Here is a 17028-nt window from a genome sequence, read left to right on the forward strand (position 1 = left end):
GGCAATCACTGTCTACGTCATGGCACTCTTAGTTCTGAGATCAGTTCAGGTCAGCCAGCAACAGTTCTCCAATTTAAGAATGGTTTTGATTTTGATTTGCCATGTGTGTGGAGGCGTTGCCTGTGAGCTTCTCTTGTTGGTCATCGTGTCTCCCATATGGAGCTTCATCATCAACGTCTCTTCACTCTTGTTGCTTCTGGCATTGCTCTTCTCCTACCATTATCTCTTCCCACCGTCTCAAGAAGAGGAGCAGCAACCTCCTGAAATCACTGACCCTGAAGCTGCAATTACTCCTGATCCTTGAATTAAAACATCTGTTTGGCTTGAGGGGAATGGAGAAAAGAACAAATTTTTGATAAGTTCATTAGAGATGGAGATTTAAAAAAAAAAAAAGAACCTCCTGCCCCTTTCCTTCTAAATTTTAGCCTTTATTAAACTTATTAAAGTTTCCTCACCCCTCAATTTCTCTCAAACCAAACAAACTACAAATGGATTTTTATTCAAATAGATTTCACGCAGTGAAATTTAGTATTTGAATGAATTATATATTTTAGGTCTATTTTATAAAATAAAAAAAGAATAAAAAATTGATCTTTTTTTTCACCTTGAAGTCAAAGTTGAGAACCAAACTGGGGGATAAGATTTTCATTTGTATCCCAATTTGCTGTTGTTGTTGTTACTTAGGTATGATAATGGTTTGGATAAGGTAAACTTCCCATTAGCCGGATCCACGTGATTTTTAATCATGATTACGTTGTTTGTTGTATACTTTGCATCTTCTCAATCTCAATTCGCCCTACTTAATGAAATGTCAACACAACTAAAGAGCAGCATCTTTATTTGCGGCTCCCTATGTGGCTTCCTTTTCTTCTTTTGTTTTTTTTTTTTTTGGGCCACTTCTACTCTCAACGTCTTCAAAGTGGAGCTTATACGGTAGACGGAACGCTGCATGTACAATTTCTTTTATATATATATATATATATTGCTAAAACATAACTATCTTCTTATTGAAAACAATTATATTCAAGATACTGTTATGCACTAAATGTAAGTACTTTTCCTAATAGAAATTCGAACCTTAATTTATCACAAGAACTAATCCTTTCTATTAGACTCAATTCTTGTTGGTTATAATTTCTCATATTCCTGTCAAACTTTTTGGAGCTTAACCAGGCCCAAGGAATTATTGCACTACCGCCCAGAAGAAGTTAGCTTAACAAGTGCTACTTTAACTTCGTCATGCTGAAAATATGTTCGTATTTAGTACCTTATAATACTTTAAATGAGATTGAAAGGATATTAAAAAAAATGGTAGCTGAGAAAAATATGATTTTTTTTTAAATAACCTTCAACACACTATTTATCAGTAAAATCACGTACACATTTTTTGGTCAATAATCGAATATAAAGTGATCCTTTAACAATTTCATCCATTTCCTTCGAGCGTTTTTCTAGATAAAAGGTCAATTATTTCACATTTCTTCCCCCATCAACTGGATCGAGATAGGTTGGGGACAAGACCGAGGCCAAAAAAAACTCAATAATGGAAAACAAAAACATAATTCGAACCAATCCCATCCGTGGTTTTGTGGAATGAACATTCTACGATGCTGTAGGTTTCGACTTTCGAGATTTGGTATCCTCGGTTGTCTCCAGCTCCATTCATTCCATTCTCATTCATATAAAACAAAAACCAAAGTGGGGAGACACCAACGGAGAAGAAGAGAAAGCACATATAGAATTGAAGCGAGAGAGAGACGGAGGGACGGAGGCTACAGGAGCGAGAAAGAGATTGAGAGAGAGATAATAAACGAGACTACCGAAAACGGCGGCAAGCAATAAGACTACAGAGGCAAACGCACCTCAGGAGGACGACGGCGCTACGACGGACGGAAAAGTCAAGGTCGATGGCTACGACCGTCAGGAAGGGGGAATGGAGCGTCGATCTGTGAGAAAAGTAGAGAATCTAAAACCTCAGATCTTATTTTATGGGCAAATTATTGACTGAAGTAACAAGATGTTTTTTCTTTTTTATTTTTTAACCAGCTGAAGTAACTAGATGTATAAGCATCACCGCGTTTAAATTGGTGGGTGTCTTTGACCCAAAAAAAATAAAAATTGGTAGGTCTCAGAATTAATTGCCAAACACATAGCATTTATTATTCTTATTTACTGTTTATAGAAGATATTGTTTTGATCTCATAAAATAGTAAGAAAATTTTTTTATGACAATGTATAATTTTATTATTTATTTATTATTATAGACTTTATTCACATTATAATAGATTACTTCTGGTATTTAATGTAATAGTTAATCAATTAATTTGAATAAATTAAAAAAATTAATTAAATTAATTATTTGTAATAAATAGATATTGTCTTATATTGACTAGAATTATCATTACTATAAGAACTATGATGATAATAAATAAATAAATATGAAAAACAAAATGGATTGAAATCTTATATTTAAAAACAAAATAAAAATCAAACGATCTTTTATATTAAGGATTGAGGTAATATATTAAATGGTGATAAAATTAAAAAATTGTTAAATTTTAAATGAAAATTAATAAAATTTAAGTTTTTTAATCTATGTTAAATATATTAAAGATGATTTATAAATAAAAATAAATGACTAATTTAAAACTATTTATATGCGCTTCTTTTTTTTTTTTTTGGTTCAAATATTTGCGCTCAAAGCCAGTGTTTTAGCCTTTTCAACGGTTATTTACATATAGTTTTCTGTCTTGTCAAGCCTATTTAATTTGTGATATTTTTGAATGGGTTAGTTGGGTTTTCCTAACTATATAAAAAAAAAACAATAGTAAAAGAAATTAATTTTTTTTAATTTTTAACTCATCTTTTTTTAAATATGCCTTGGTAGAAACTTAATTTCTAAACTTATAACTAGGTTAAAATTCAGTTCTTATTTTTTTTTTTAAAGAAAAGAGTTATTAATTTTGAAATGATAGATTCGGTGGAGATTCTTTTTTTAAAATAAATCTTCTCTCCCTTTCCTTCTAACTTTTCTCTTTATTCAACTCCCTACAGTTCTTGCACTCCCCCGTGTCTCTTAAACCAAACAAACTACCAGCGGATTTTTGTAACGTTCAAATAAGTTTCACACACTGAAATTTAGTATTTGAATGAATTTATATATTTTAGGTCTATTTTATTTAAAAGAAGAAAAAAAAAACAGATCTCAAATCATATATGTTGTATTGAAGCAAATTGATTTCCAATAAATCTTTACTTATTGGCCATGTTTGGTAGGAGGTAATATGTGGAAGGAATATATGCATTTATTTTATTTATAATAAGATGTATAAAATTAAAATACTGTAATACCTTTTGGTATTTTAGAACTTGGGACTCCAACCTTATACACTCATCTTCTAATAAAAAGGAAACCGCATCATCATATATATTGTTTCAAAAATAAATACATTAAATTTTGACTCATTTTATAATAATAAATAAATAAATAATAGATCAAATATTTTAACAACCAGAAATGACTTTCTATCGTATCCCAACAAATTTATATATAAAAAAAGTAATAAAAAATCAATACTTCCTTAAAATTTATCCCAACGAATTATTAATAATTCGTTAAAATTATAAAATATTTTAGAAAAAGTTATCACTAGGTCCTTAAAATAATAATTTTCTTAAAATTTAGTAATACATTTTGAAATTAATAATATGTAAGATCAAAAGATAAAAAGCAAATAACAATTCTTACTATAATTTTCTGTAATATAAGTTGAAATGAGTAAGATAATCCATATCTCACTTCAAGCAGCCACCAAAATATTCCTGTCTAAAACAAAATATTTCAAGTCTATAACAAAATATTCCTGTTTGAAATAAAATATTTAAAATCTGTAACAAAGTATAAATTTTGTCTTAAATATTATTGTAATATGGGTATTGTTATCTTTCATGCATTTTAATCCCAAAATTAAAAGGCATTACCAGGGGGAAAGGTGGGATTATACAATCCCACCAATGTGACATTACTCAATCCTGGTAATCTTTAATTCCCCCTATCAAACATGAAAAAATCACCCAATCCCTCCTCCAATCCCATTCCCTCCCACTCAATCCCTCCTAGCAAACGTAGCCGTTGATTTCGTAGTTGTCAATAGCTGGTTGTATAGTTATAGTTTGCATTTCGCTTTTGCCAACAATAACATTGTGCATTTACATTATAAGTATTTTAGATTTTCCAAATCAGAAGATATTTTAAATTCAGTTTTAATAATCCAAAAATGTCATTACTTTGTTGGGGCTTTCAACTTTATTATCATCCCAAGTCAAAGTGATTAAAGTAGCAGCAGACCAACACGACGAAAAGCAGCATCTTCATTGCGGGCCGCTCTGTGGTTATTTGGGCCCAAAACTTTTATGCTCAAGTCTTCAAATTGGCGCCCTTTGTGATGGACGACGCGTTGCAACTATTTATGGTTTGCTTCCAGTCAAAGTGAGTTTTACCGGGGCCCAAAGAGATTTTGGAGTTCGGCCCAAAAGAAGTTAGTTTCACAAATGCCGATCAGTATTTGAATTCTTTGCGAGAGATACCTATATTTAGTACTGATAGTACTTTAAATAAAATTGTCTCTAATAAAATATGCTTATGCATGGCAAAAAAAAAAACCTTATCATTATCAACGAGAATTGCGTCTAACGGAAAGAGTTAATTTATTATGATGTAGCGAACTAAAATTTGAATTCCCACTGAGATAGATGCCAAGTTGCCAACATTTAGTGTCTGAGAGTATCTCGAACAGAATTACCTTTACTGGAGAATACATGTGCATAGGGAAAAAAAAGAACTTCATTGTTAGTTTGTACCAAAGAAAAAATTCATCGAAACAAAGGTGTTTTTTTGGCCAAAACATAAAATAAAGACGGATTTATTTCAATCACAAACAATCAAGATGGTCAAAGTTTAGCCGAAACTGAGTTATTGTTTGGTAGGAGGGAAATGGAGGGAAAGAGAGAGACAAGAAAATTTTAGGAGCTCTATTTTAAAATTTAAAGAAGTGAGGTTTTAAAATTTTAATGAGGAAAAAAATAATACAAACAACGGATAGAAATTAATTAAAAGACTTTTATGCAATGTTGCTAAAAACGAGATTTAACTCATAGAATCGTCCGTTTTCACGTGCTTAGGTGTCTATATCGTGTTAATTCTTAAACAAAATCGGAGGTTAACAAACTCGGATGAAACTTGCATGGAATCATAGTTAGACAATAGAATCGCGAGTTATTTGGCATGTCTATAAGTGGCATTCCCATGTTAGTATGCTGGAGTTTGTAGATAGTATAAATTTTTTTTATTTTAAAACAATTTGTTCAAGTACTTTAATTTTAAATTTTAAATTCATTTAAATAAACAACTCAATATTAAATTTATTTTAACAAGTCTCATTTATTAATTAGATGTATGTTGGCTCGGCATTAAAATATTTATTTATATTTTTATCATAATCAACTAATTATAAACTGATTATATGTATGGTAGTAATTGGTATTTAATAATATGATAATATTTTAAGCTAATTTTTAACAAGCGACAAATTCTTACAATTTCATGTTACAACTTTGTATTATACACTATCCTTTCATTGTCAATTTACTTAAACTCGTGAGTTTGATAATCTTAGTTGATGAATTTAATTTTAATGATTTGAATTTGATATATATTTAAAATATATTATTGTCTTCTTATTTTAATTATTTAATTATATACTTTTAATAATTATTTATTAATAGAAAAAGTAAATTCTTACAAATTTACGATCAGAGTTTACATCCTTCTCATGAGTTAACTTAAATTCGTGAGTTTGACAACCTTGCTTTTATGCATAAAAAATGCCTCTTCTTCTTCTTCTTCTTATTTTTAAAAAAATTTAACCTCAACCTCAAATGCGCAGCTCGTCAAAGCTTGAATTAATTCCAACATATACTTGCCAATTTTCATACAAAGTAGTTTTTTCATTTCAATATGCCTTATATTCTTAGAAAGCGGTTACATTAATTGAAAAATCTGGGATCGTATCCAATTTGAGATACTTCAAGACTAAATTTATTGGAGCCATTTAAGGCTAGCTGGTAATGGTGCGATGGGATGTGGTAGATATCAGTTATTGAAACTTTGCGGGTATAAAAATATCAATATATACCCATAATTATAAAAAATATATAATCTTGTTCTTACGACTAGGTCTTAAGAAAATTTACAAGTAACATCATAATTAAATTAACTGGTGTAAACATTAAGCATGAAACATTTTAGCATTTATCGTTGAATTTACTTTTCTCCTATAAAACTCTCTCTACTCTATTTGTATTTCACTTTTCTTAGAGTTATTTAAACATTTAAGTCTTTTATTTTGTGGGAGTTACTCAATGTGATATGTTTAAATGGGTTTGCCAACATACAGTAAGGATTGAGAAGAGAAAACAAGAGTAAAATAGTGTTTAATTTAGTTTATTTTAAGCAATATTACGTGGCATGAAATATATGGGTCGTAAAATTTACAAAATGATTTTAAATGATTTTGTGTTGTATAAGATAAATACTTGAAGTCTCTTTATATAAAAGAAAGATGCCCTTATAATCTTGGATTACTCATTTTTTATGGTTTATTCTTGGCTATAAGTAGAATTAGGAGTGGAAACAGGTCAAGCAACCTGTTAGGGGCTTATGGCCTGATTTACATTTGGCCTGGCCTGTTTTCTAAAAAAGACAAGTTCAAGCCTGTTTAACTAAACAAGCCAAGCTTATGCTCTTTAAAAAGCCTGTTAGACCAGTCTTAACTTATTAGAAATTTATAATTATAATATATGAAAAAAATAGTTAATGGTATTATTGTTAATGTGCTCTTTTAATTTATTTTTTAATTTTAATATATAGTTAATAGCTTAATCCTTTCTTAGATTTTGAAGTTTTGTTCACAAGTGAAGATAAAAATATAATTTAAAATAATAATATCAATAAATAATGTGTTCTTTATATCTTAAAAATATAAATAAAATAGGGAAGAAAAATTTTGTTCCAAGAATGATAAATTAATTAACTTATGTATTATGTTAATTAAAGTATGATACCCTCTTTATTCATTATAAAATTAATAGTTTTTTCTCTTTATTTATTTGCCTTAATTTTAATTTTTTGTGTACTTAAACATAGTCTTGTTCCAAATTTTAACGTACAATTACAACTAGTTTTCAATAATATCCTTGTAAATTGTAATTAAGACTTAAAATAGTACTTATTATCCTAAAATTTAAATAAAAGACGACTAAAAAATTAATTCTTATGTACGCTTTTTTTAATATTAGCTTTTTTCAAAAAAAATATAACTATAATTTAAATTTTTAAAAAATGCAAGTTTTTTAATAGGCTTTAGGCCAAATCAGGCCTTTATACAAATCAGGTTCAAGCTGAAAAATAAGCTTGTAACAGACCACAAGTCAAGTTTAGGTTAATAAGTTCCAAAACAGGCCTAGCTTGTTAAGAGTAAGATCTGACCTGGTCTAACTTGTTTTCATTTTTAAATGGAACTTTTCTCGGTAGTGTGATCATCCCCTCATGATTTTTAATGGTTATCACTTTGCCTGTTATGCACTTGCACCTCCAAATGGGTGTCGAGTGTCTTGTCCACTTTAATTGGCTAGATTATTAGAATGTCAAGAATTTGACTCAATGTGAGAAATAAAGGTCGATCTCATACTCTAATATAGAGTAATGTGTCCGTGTGTGTGTGTTAAATTAAAATATTCATAAATTCAATATTTTTATGTTTTGAATTAAAACATGATATATACAAGTAAGTATATCATGATGCTATGCCTTCTTTTTTTTGGGTTAATGTTGGCTGATAATGTGAATAGCTTTATGATTCAGTGGCATGGAAGCTTTAAAGGTTATCGGTTCAATCAAGCTCCTCTTTCTTTAACTTCTTTTTGAAGAAGTTTGGTTGACGATGCAAGAAGCAGTATGATGTTACATTAGGAGTACTTTATTAACACTTTTTCCCCTTAAATATTATGGCTTCAGCATATGTCGGTGATAAGGGACCGTCGGCCAACCTTTCTGAGGGACTATAGGTATGTATATAGACTTGCTCAATTGCGCAAAATATAAGTCAACTTAAAACTTCTCTAGCTTTCGTCTGGCTGTGCCATTGGAAACATATTTGAGATCCCACCATGCCCCTCAGGTTACTATGTGATCTCATTTAATTTTATTTTCTATTTCTTCTTTTCTCACTATTTTTCTTATTTTGATATCTTCTTTTTCACCATATTTGTGTCTTGTTTATTTACAGGGTTTTGGATTTGGATTTGGGTCCTTCACTTTACGCCATTTATGGTTATATAACTGGACTGCTGCTTGCTTTGGTGGAAATAAAGTCCCAAGGACTGAACAACAATATGGTCCCTTCAAACAGCATCCTGCTGCTCCGATGATTCTCTTTCTGATAGCCATCCATAACTGTGGCACTCTTAGTTCTGAGATCAAATCTAATGAATTTAAGAATGGTTTTGGTGTGGATGTGTCATGTTTCTGGAAGTGTTGCTTGTGAAATGCTATTGTTGGTCATCGTCTCTCCAATATGGAGCCTCTTCATCAACGTGTCTTCACTTGTTTTGCTTCTGGCATTGCTCTTCTGCTACTGTTATCTCCTCCAACCATCCCATCAAAGTGCGGAGGGCCAAGCTACTGAAACGACAGAATGAGAAGCTGCAACAACTCCCAATCCTTGATTAACCTTTGCTCTGCTTGGTTTGACGGAGTAGAGACAATCGTTTTTAATAAGTTTAATTTCAAAAAATAATGGAGAGATAGGCTGATAGCGTACGGTGGAGATTTTTTTAATGGATGAATCGCTTTGTGAAGTGCGGGGAAAAAATATAACGACTAAAAAATCTCACAATTAATGACAAATTATAATAACAAAAAAAAATGACAGATCTACTCACTGATTGTAGTTTATTGAAATTTTAAGTAATTCTCTCCTTTTTAAATATTTTCTCCCTTTTCCATCTAACGTTTTACTTATTAAAGTTTTTTTTCCACTGCCATTCAAATAAATGTAAAAAAATTACTATTTGAATGAATTTATGTATTTTAGGTCTATTTATTTTTTTAAAAAAAGATTTCAGATCATATATAGTGCACTAGACTCAAAGTTGAGAACTAAAAATGCCCCTCCCAAAAAAAAAAATTTGCAAACTATGGTGTTGACTGGATTTGGGGATATGATTTTCAATAAATCTTGAGTACTTAGTTGTCAGTGTTAGAATAGCTGGTTGTAAGCTACAGAATAGCATTTTGCATTTACATCACGAGTGATTTAGACTTTTTAGTTTTTACATCAAAATATATTTTCAATTCACAGAAAAATTTCATAATTCAAAATTTCATTACCTTTCATTTTAGGGCTTTCAACTTTATTATTATCCCTAGTCAGAGAGATCAATGAAGCGGCAGCTATTATTCCCATCCCACCCATACAAAGAAGAGCAGTATCGGTATTGCGGGCCGCCATGTGGTTATTTGGGCCGCACTGTTTTTTGCTCAACTCTTCAAATTCGAGCCCACATGGGGACAAAATTTGGTAACCATACCCTTATAGTCCTATTTATAAGTTATTTCTAACATATTTTATATAGGTTTAAAAAATCTTAAATATCATTAACTTTCATTTAAAATTTAATAACTTTCTAATTTTATCTATATTTAATATATATTATACTTCATGTAAACAAAATTAACAGAATAATTAATGAAGGGTAAAATTGTATATCTATATAAAAAAATTATCAGTACCTTATAAATAGGAGCAAAAAATATTTTCTTTCTCTACTTTATAAATAGTGCCGAAGGAGTATAATGCCATATTCACGTGAAGGGCCATTTTACAGGGCCCAAAAGATTTTGGAGTTCAGCCTAAAAAAGGTTTTACTCAGCTGCTCCTCTCTCTCAGACTCTCTCCCCCCTTGTTAACTTTCTCTTCTCATGGACGCCATTTTCAGAGGATCAGATCTGCACCTTATCAACAAAAGAGAAACACATAAACTCACCCTTCCCATATCTCTTCTTCCTCCTCATTATTATTCTCTGCGTCGATCTCAGTATCGTCAAACACGAATCGTCTTCTGCTTCTCTCTGGCCTATCTTCTTCTTCTTCTTCGATCTTCTTCAATTTTTTCACCCACCACCAGCTCAATCTCCCTCCCCTAAGTTTCCCTTTCTTGTAAAATCACCAACCATCTGGCAAATGCGGCCCCACAAGAACCCTCCTGCTCTGTCCTCCGCCAGATCACTCCTTTCCTCCCCAGCTTCTCTTCCTCTTCTTTCTTGCTCTCACAAGATGTCCTGCAATGAAATAAATAGTGGAACTCAGCCCCGAATTCTGAAGATCTCAAAACCCTTGCTTTTCTTTTTGAAAGCTTGCTTCTCCCCTTATCTTCTTCGATCTCGGCCTCATCTCCTTTCCCCGTTCCTTCGTCTTCACACGTACTTGCCCAGTGCATGTTGCTTCCCAGGTTAATTAATTACTATCATGTCATCTCATTTGTTTTTTTTATTTCTTCTCTTCTCACTATTTTCCTAATTTTGATCTCTCCTCCTTTTCCTTTTCTCTTTTTTTGGTTTATTTTGCTTACTTTCGTGTTTGGATTCTGCCGCTTGACTTCACGTCGTTTATGCTTGTATAACTGGATTGCTGCTTGCTTTGGTGGAAATCAAGTCTCTTCAAATAGATAGCCATAATTGTATATGTCATGAAAATCTTGCATCTCCATTGGTAAGAAGCATTAAAAATTAAAAATAAAGAGTAAAAATTGTGATTGAAATTAAAAAAATATGTTAAAAGAATATTCAGTATAAATGATTGCTTGTCACTTGGAATTAAACAAATGATTGAGGAATACAATGAGAAAATATGATATTTTTTAATCCTATCTACATCTGATTGTCTAATCCCATGTAATAAGAAATTATTCATACTAAACACTTTTTAATAGTTTTTTTAATCTCAATTCCAGTTCTTACCTCCTCATTTTTAATATTTCGTGCAAAAAGGACTTTGGTTCTGAGATCAAATCTAATGAATTTAAGAATGGTTTTGGTTCGGATGTGCCGTGTTTAATTTCTGGAGGTGTTGCTTGTGACTGCGTGTGTTGGCCATCGTCTCTCCATTTTGGATTTTCCTCATAAACCCCTCTTCACTTGTGCTGGTTCTCACGTTGCTCTTGTTGTAATATTTTTTGGATGTGTCAAAGAAAAGATCCTACATTAATTGGGAATATGGGAAGATAAAAACAAATTGAGTATTAATTGTGAACAAATTTTCTTATTATTATTAAGAATAGGAAAATCAATTGTTAAAAGAGTTTTAATGTCATAAAAGGATTTTCAATGCATTAAGGGATTTAAAAGTGGTCCACTAAACTATTAAACGGAAAATCTTTTAATGCATTGAACCATTTGAATTGCTGACTGGAATTCTCTATAATTGTCTAAGGCTTAGAACGGTTTGAAATTCAGGTGCTTTAAACATGTTTTAATGTATTAAATGATGGCCATGAATTTCAAAATGGAGTAACGTCTGAAATGTTTGAAGTGTTAGTGCGGTTTTATTCCTTTTAATATATTAAACAATGATTATGAAATACAAAACGGAAGTTTTATCTCTTTGCCTCCAACCGTTCACATTATGCAATTAAATCATTTAATGTGCAACGTTCAAAACTGAAATTTGATTAGCTTTAAGAGGCAAGCAATATTTAGATCATGGAGGCCTATAAAAGGGTGCTCTGGTCTAAGGTTCATAATACACAGCTCTAGAGTTTTCAAGCTCCTCTCTTCCCCTTTTTGTGTGTTCTCTTACCAGCTGAATTTATTACTATCTTCTGCTGTTCTGCTCACCCTGTTATACAGGAAGGATCCGTTTAATCCTGGGGAGTGCCACATCCTTATCTACCAGTGGTTGCAGAATAGCTCTTAAGGACAACGTCCTTAGAACATGACTCGGATTAACTATTTATTTTGCAGGTGCTGCCGCCAACAGCTCTTCTGCTACACCTATGTCTTCCACCCATCCCATCTGGGAGCTCCAAACGAGGAGGGGCGAGCTACTGAAACGGCAGATCTTGAAGCCGCAATCACTCCCCAATCCCCATCCTTGATATTAGCCTATGGTTTGAGGGGCTACGACGGAGGAAGGAAATTTGCTTTAATGAGTTCAGCTAAAAAAAGAAAAAAGAAAAGATGGGGCGGAGGTTTTCTTCTTATTGGGAGAATTAATGTGAGATTCTAAAAAAGAAATATAATCGTTTAGAAGTTTTACAATAAGTGAGTAGCATATATAATAATACTACCTCCGGTCCTAATTATAGGAACTAGTTGACTAATTTGAGGAGATTAAGAAAAGAAGTTAAGTTAGTTATTTGTAATAAATATGTGTTGTCTTTCCTAAAATATTCATACTAATCAAGTGTATTGGCTAGAATTACTATTGTTAGAATGACTAGCTTGAGAAAAAATGTATAAATGTGAGAAATAAAGTAGATTGAGGTCTTATATTTAGGATCAAAATAAAAGTCAAACAAAATTTTATATTAAGTATCGGAAATAGTAAGTTTTAGTACAAAAAAAAAATGCCATGCTGATTAATTACTTGTTGACTAGCTGTAGGATTTTCTTAGTAATTATATTACTTTTTTGGATTTTATAGTAATGTTTATTTTTTTCGAAAAAAAATCCTCCCTCTTTTTCCTGTTGACTTTTTCCCCCTTTATGAAATTATCAAAGTTTTTTCAACCCTCCATTTCTCTTGAACCAATAAACCATAAGTGGATTTTTGTACTATTCAAATAAGCATCACACGGTAAAATTTAGTATTTGAATGATTTTATATATTTTTCAGGTCTATTTTATTAAAAAGAAATTAGATCTCAGAGATCATATATAGTTTGATTAAATTTGTTGGAAGCCACCCTGCTCAGCCAACAATGTGATTTTCTATAAATCTTATGTATTATCGATATCAAAGCACAATAGTTGTAAAATACATAATAATATCTTGCATTTGCATCGGCAGTATTTTAGAATTTTTTATATATCAAAACATATTTCAATTCAGTCTTATGAAGCTACAGAAAAATTTCTGTATGGTTAAATATAAACGAGTCAAAATCTTAATAATAAATATAATTATTAGTGAAATTCAATGTGCTTGATTCAACTTGTTAAAATCTTAATTAATTCACATCTATTTGGTAAACAATCAGAGCATTAATCAAAGAGAGACTTCACACGAAAAGTCAAAGAAAAAAATGTGAGGACACTTGCTTCAAAGGAATGATTGGAAGTGGACATCTTAACAACCTTAGAACAATTATGATGAGCTCATCGTTGGGTCCGTGGCCCGTGGGCCCATCGAGAATTACAATTATAAAATGGTGGTTGCAGCTATAATTCATTCATATGACCAACGGGAGTTGGTTCAAGTGGTAAGCGGTTTGATATTGTTTAAATGAGGTCTCGAGTTCGAGCCTCAGCGTATGCAGAAATTCCCGTTAAGAGACTCACCCACCACAGCTAGGTGCGCGACGCGGATCGGATCTAGATGTAGTTGAAGCAAAACTCCGGTAAATTGGGTGGACAACCAAAAAAAAAATTCATCCATATGACATAAAGCTAACCCGGACAAAATTTTAAATCAACGAGCTCAATTAATTAATATAATCATGGATATAATCAGTAAACTAAATCAGATTAATTCCTAACTCAGTTAAATGACATTATGAAAAAAGTTCATTCTAGTGACTCGAAGTATTGAGCTAATCATGCTTATTACTCTATTGGGGCTTCCCCACATGAAGTCAATGAGTATAATAAATAATAGAAAGTGGTCTATACAAATAAATAGTAATTACAAGCAGCTATTGTGAATCACATTCAAAGACAAAAATTGTACATTCATATAAAATTTTTTTTTCCATACCTTATAAATAAGATAAAAAAAAATCTTCTCTCCGTGTAAATAGTACCAAAGGAATATATTGCCATATTCACGCGAAAGGGCGTTCTACGGGGCCCAAAAGAGTTTGGAGTTCAGCCCAAAAGAAGTTGTACGTAGCGAATCCTCTCTCTCAGACTCTCTCTCTCCTCGTTAACTTTTTCTTCTCATGGACGCCATTTTCAGAGGATCAGATCTGCACCTTATCAACAAAAGAGAAACAGATAAACTCACCCTTCCCATATCTCTTTTTTCTCCTCATTATTATTCTCTGCGTCGATCTCAATATCTTCAAACACAAATCATCTTCTACTTCTCCCTGGCCTATCTTCTTCTTCTTCTTCGATCTTCTTCAATTTTTTCACCCACCACCAGCTCAATCTCTGTCCCCTAAGTTTCCCTTTCTTGCAACGTCACCAACCATCTCGCAAATGCAGCCCCACAAGAGCCCTCCCTGCTCTGTCCTCCACCAGATCCCTCCTTTCCTCCCCATCTTCTCTTCCTCGTCTTTCTTGCTCTCACAAGATGATCCGCAATGAAATAAATAGTTGAACTCAGCCCCGAATTTTGAAGATCTCAAAACCCTTGCTTTTCTTTTCGAAAGCTTGCTTCTCCTCTTATCTTCTTCGATCTCGCCCTCATCTTCTTCCCCCGTTCCTTCGTCTTCATTGTAATTCTCTCTTTGTATGTCTTCTTTGCTTCTGTCTCTCAACTCTCCCTCTTTCTTTTTGATTTAATTTTCTCTCTCTTCTTAATAAGACTTCCTCCGCTCACTTTAATTTTTATCTATCTATTTTATTTTCGCATACACTCATCCTCTCGTTTCATTTTTAATTTTATTTACTCTATAATTTAAATAATAGCGCCGCATTTTAAGCTTTAACTGGAGTTAGAAAGTAGCATTACTAAAGAGAAAGTCCAAGATGCTGCTAAGCTCCGCGAAGAAGTTGGCCTGCTCTTTGCTCAATTGCAAGAAACTGCTAGGAGGGTTGTACAACTTCAGCTTGAGTGCAAGGTAATGACTGAATCTACTGCTTCCCTGGCATTAGATTATTTGTTCATAACTAACTCTGGGTGAATCCGTTGTTTCCCTGGCATTAGATTATTTGTTCATAACTAACTGTGATTATGCATATTATATTCTTGTACGGAACCACAAAGACTAGATCAGATTCAAATTGATGTGGAGGGTTTCGTGAGCGCATTTAGGCCTGACATTATGCAGGCTGTTTACGCACGGGCAAAAGGATCAAAATTCTATGATATCGTGGAAATTACTTTTTGAGGGTAGCTTGATTAGGGCAATTAGAAGACTTGAGGAACTTCTTCAGCAGCTGATACAGGCAGCCAAATCCATTGGAGAAACACAGCTTGAGGCTAAGTTTGAAGAAGCTGTTTCAAAAATCCAGAGGGACATTGTATTTGCCCCATCCCTCTATTTATAGGACAGTTTCTAGCAGAAGAGAGACAACTGATGAATTACCCTTAGCGTGGCATTACCCACCATCAATTTTGTAGTATTTAACCGTATAGTCACAAATATGCCAAATCATTTTAAATTATTTGTAGCATTCTATTCTTGTTGCCCTCATGCTTTTAAGGGTAGCTTCATCAGAGCAATTAGATAACTCTAGAAGCTTCAGCGGACAACACTATTAGCTATGTACATTGGAGAAACGCAGTTTGAAGCCCGAGTTTGAAGAGGCTGTTTTAGATTATCAAGGGGGATAGTGCAGCCTCCCTTTTTTTGTATAGGTTTCTAACAGAGGACACACACATATGACTAGAATGCGTGCAAGTAGAAGTGGAATTTCCTTCCTTCAATTTAGGAGTCTTTGTATGTACAGTCGTAAACCATTTTAAATTATTTGTAACAGTTTATTTATTTGATGCGTGCATAACTGCTTTGATGTGCGCCTCTTGGATGGTTGTCAAAGAAGTATTTCTTGGATACTAATGGAGTACATAAGAAGGAAAAGTATTTTTTTTAAAAGATTTTTAAAATATTTTTGCTTCGTTAATGTGACCGAGTCCTAACACACCTTGGTGGGAAATATCAAAATTTTATCGAGAAATGCATTATACTTATGCATCTTCAGTTCGTTTTTTTGAGGAGCTTTTATTGAATTCTAATGAACTAAATGCATACAAATGCAATAAAACAAGGGGTTGGGTTTGAAATTAATTGTAACTATAACTAAAGAAAGGGTGAACGTGCAACAATATTTATCAATTTTTATCCAAAATGTAACCACTATCATAAGCTCTTTAATTGTAAAAATACCCAGAGTAAAAATGATAACGTCATTAAATTTGCATTTGCAGTTGAAGGTGTAAAAGTTGTTGGAAAGATTAATACGCGGGATGTTGCTTTTGCAGTTCTCCTTGGCTTCATCAGATTAGTCGCTGTCTAATGTAATTTTTACATACCGGGGGATTTAATACAAAAGAAAAGATTAATAGCAAGAATAGTTGTTATTCTTACAAAGTAATTCATACTTTCGTTAATTCTTAAAATGTTATACTAATTTATTAAGATATCATGTTCTCTCTACCTTCCCCAGTGAAATAAGTTCCAATGATAAGTATTAAGAAGTTTTCATTACAGCGCGCTATTTAGATTTGACCTGGACGCTTTATATTAAATTTTATTTTTTCATTTTTATTTTCTTTTTAAAAAATCATTTTAATGAAAACAAAATCTAAAATAAAATAATCTATTAGGTGCCAATTTTTTTAAAAAAAAAATTTTAATTTACAAATCACTATTAGATGAAAGTTTTACATTAAAACTGTTGAAATTGTATTGTATTTAAAAAATATAGATCTTACTACAGCCATGAGATATTTATTATCATATAAGTATTAAAATTGAGTCGCTTCTCCAATATTTCAACTCCTGAATAATTTAAAATATTCTATTTCACACATGGATTTCCGTGTCGAACACTTCAACCATTTTTTTTTTTGAGCAAAAGAA

This window comes from Neltuma alba, unplaced genomic scaffold (assembly GCF_004799145.2).
Source record: "Neltuma alba isolate B1F8T4 unplaced genomic scaffold, ASM479914v2 tig00013099_pilon, whole genome shotgun sequence".
NCBI classification, from domain to species: domain Eukaryota; kingdom Viridiplantae; phylum Streptophyta; class Magnoliopsida; order Fabales; family Fabaceae; genus Neltuma; species Neltuma alba.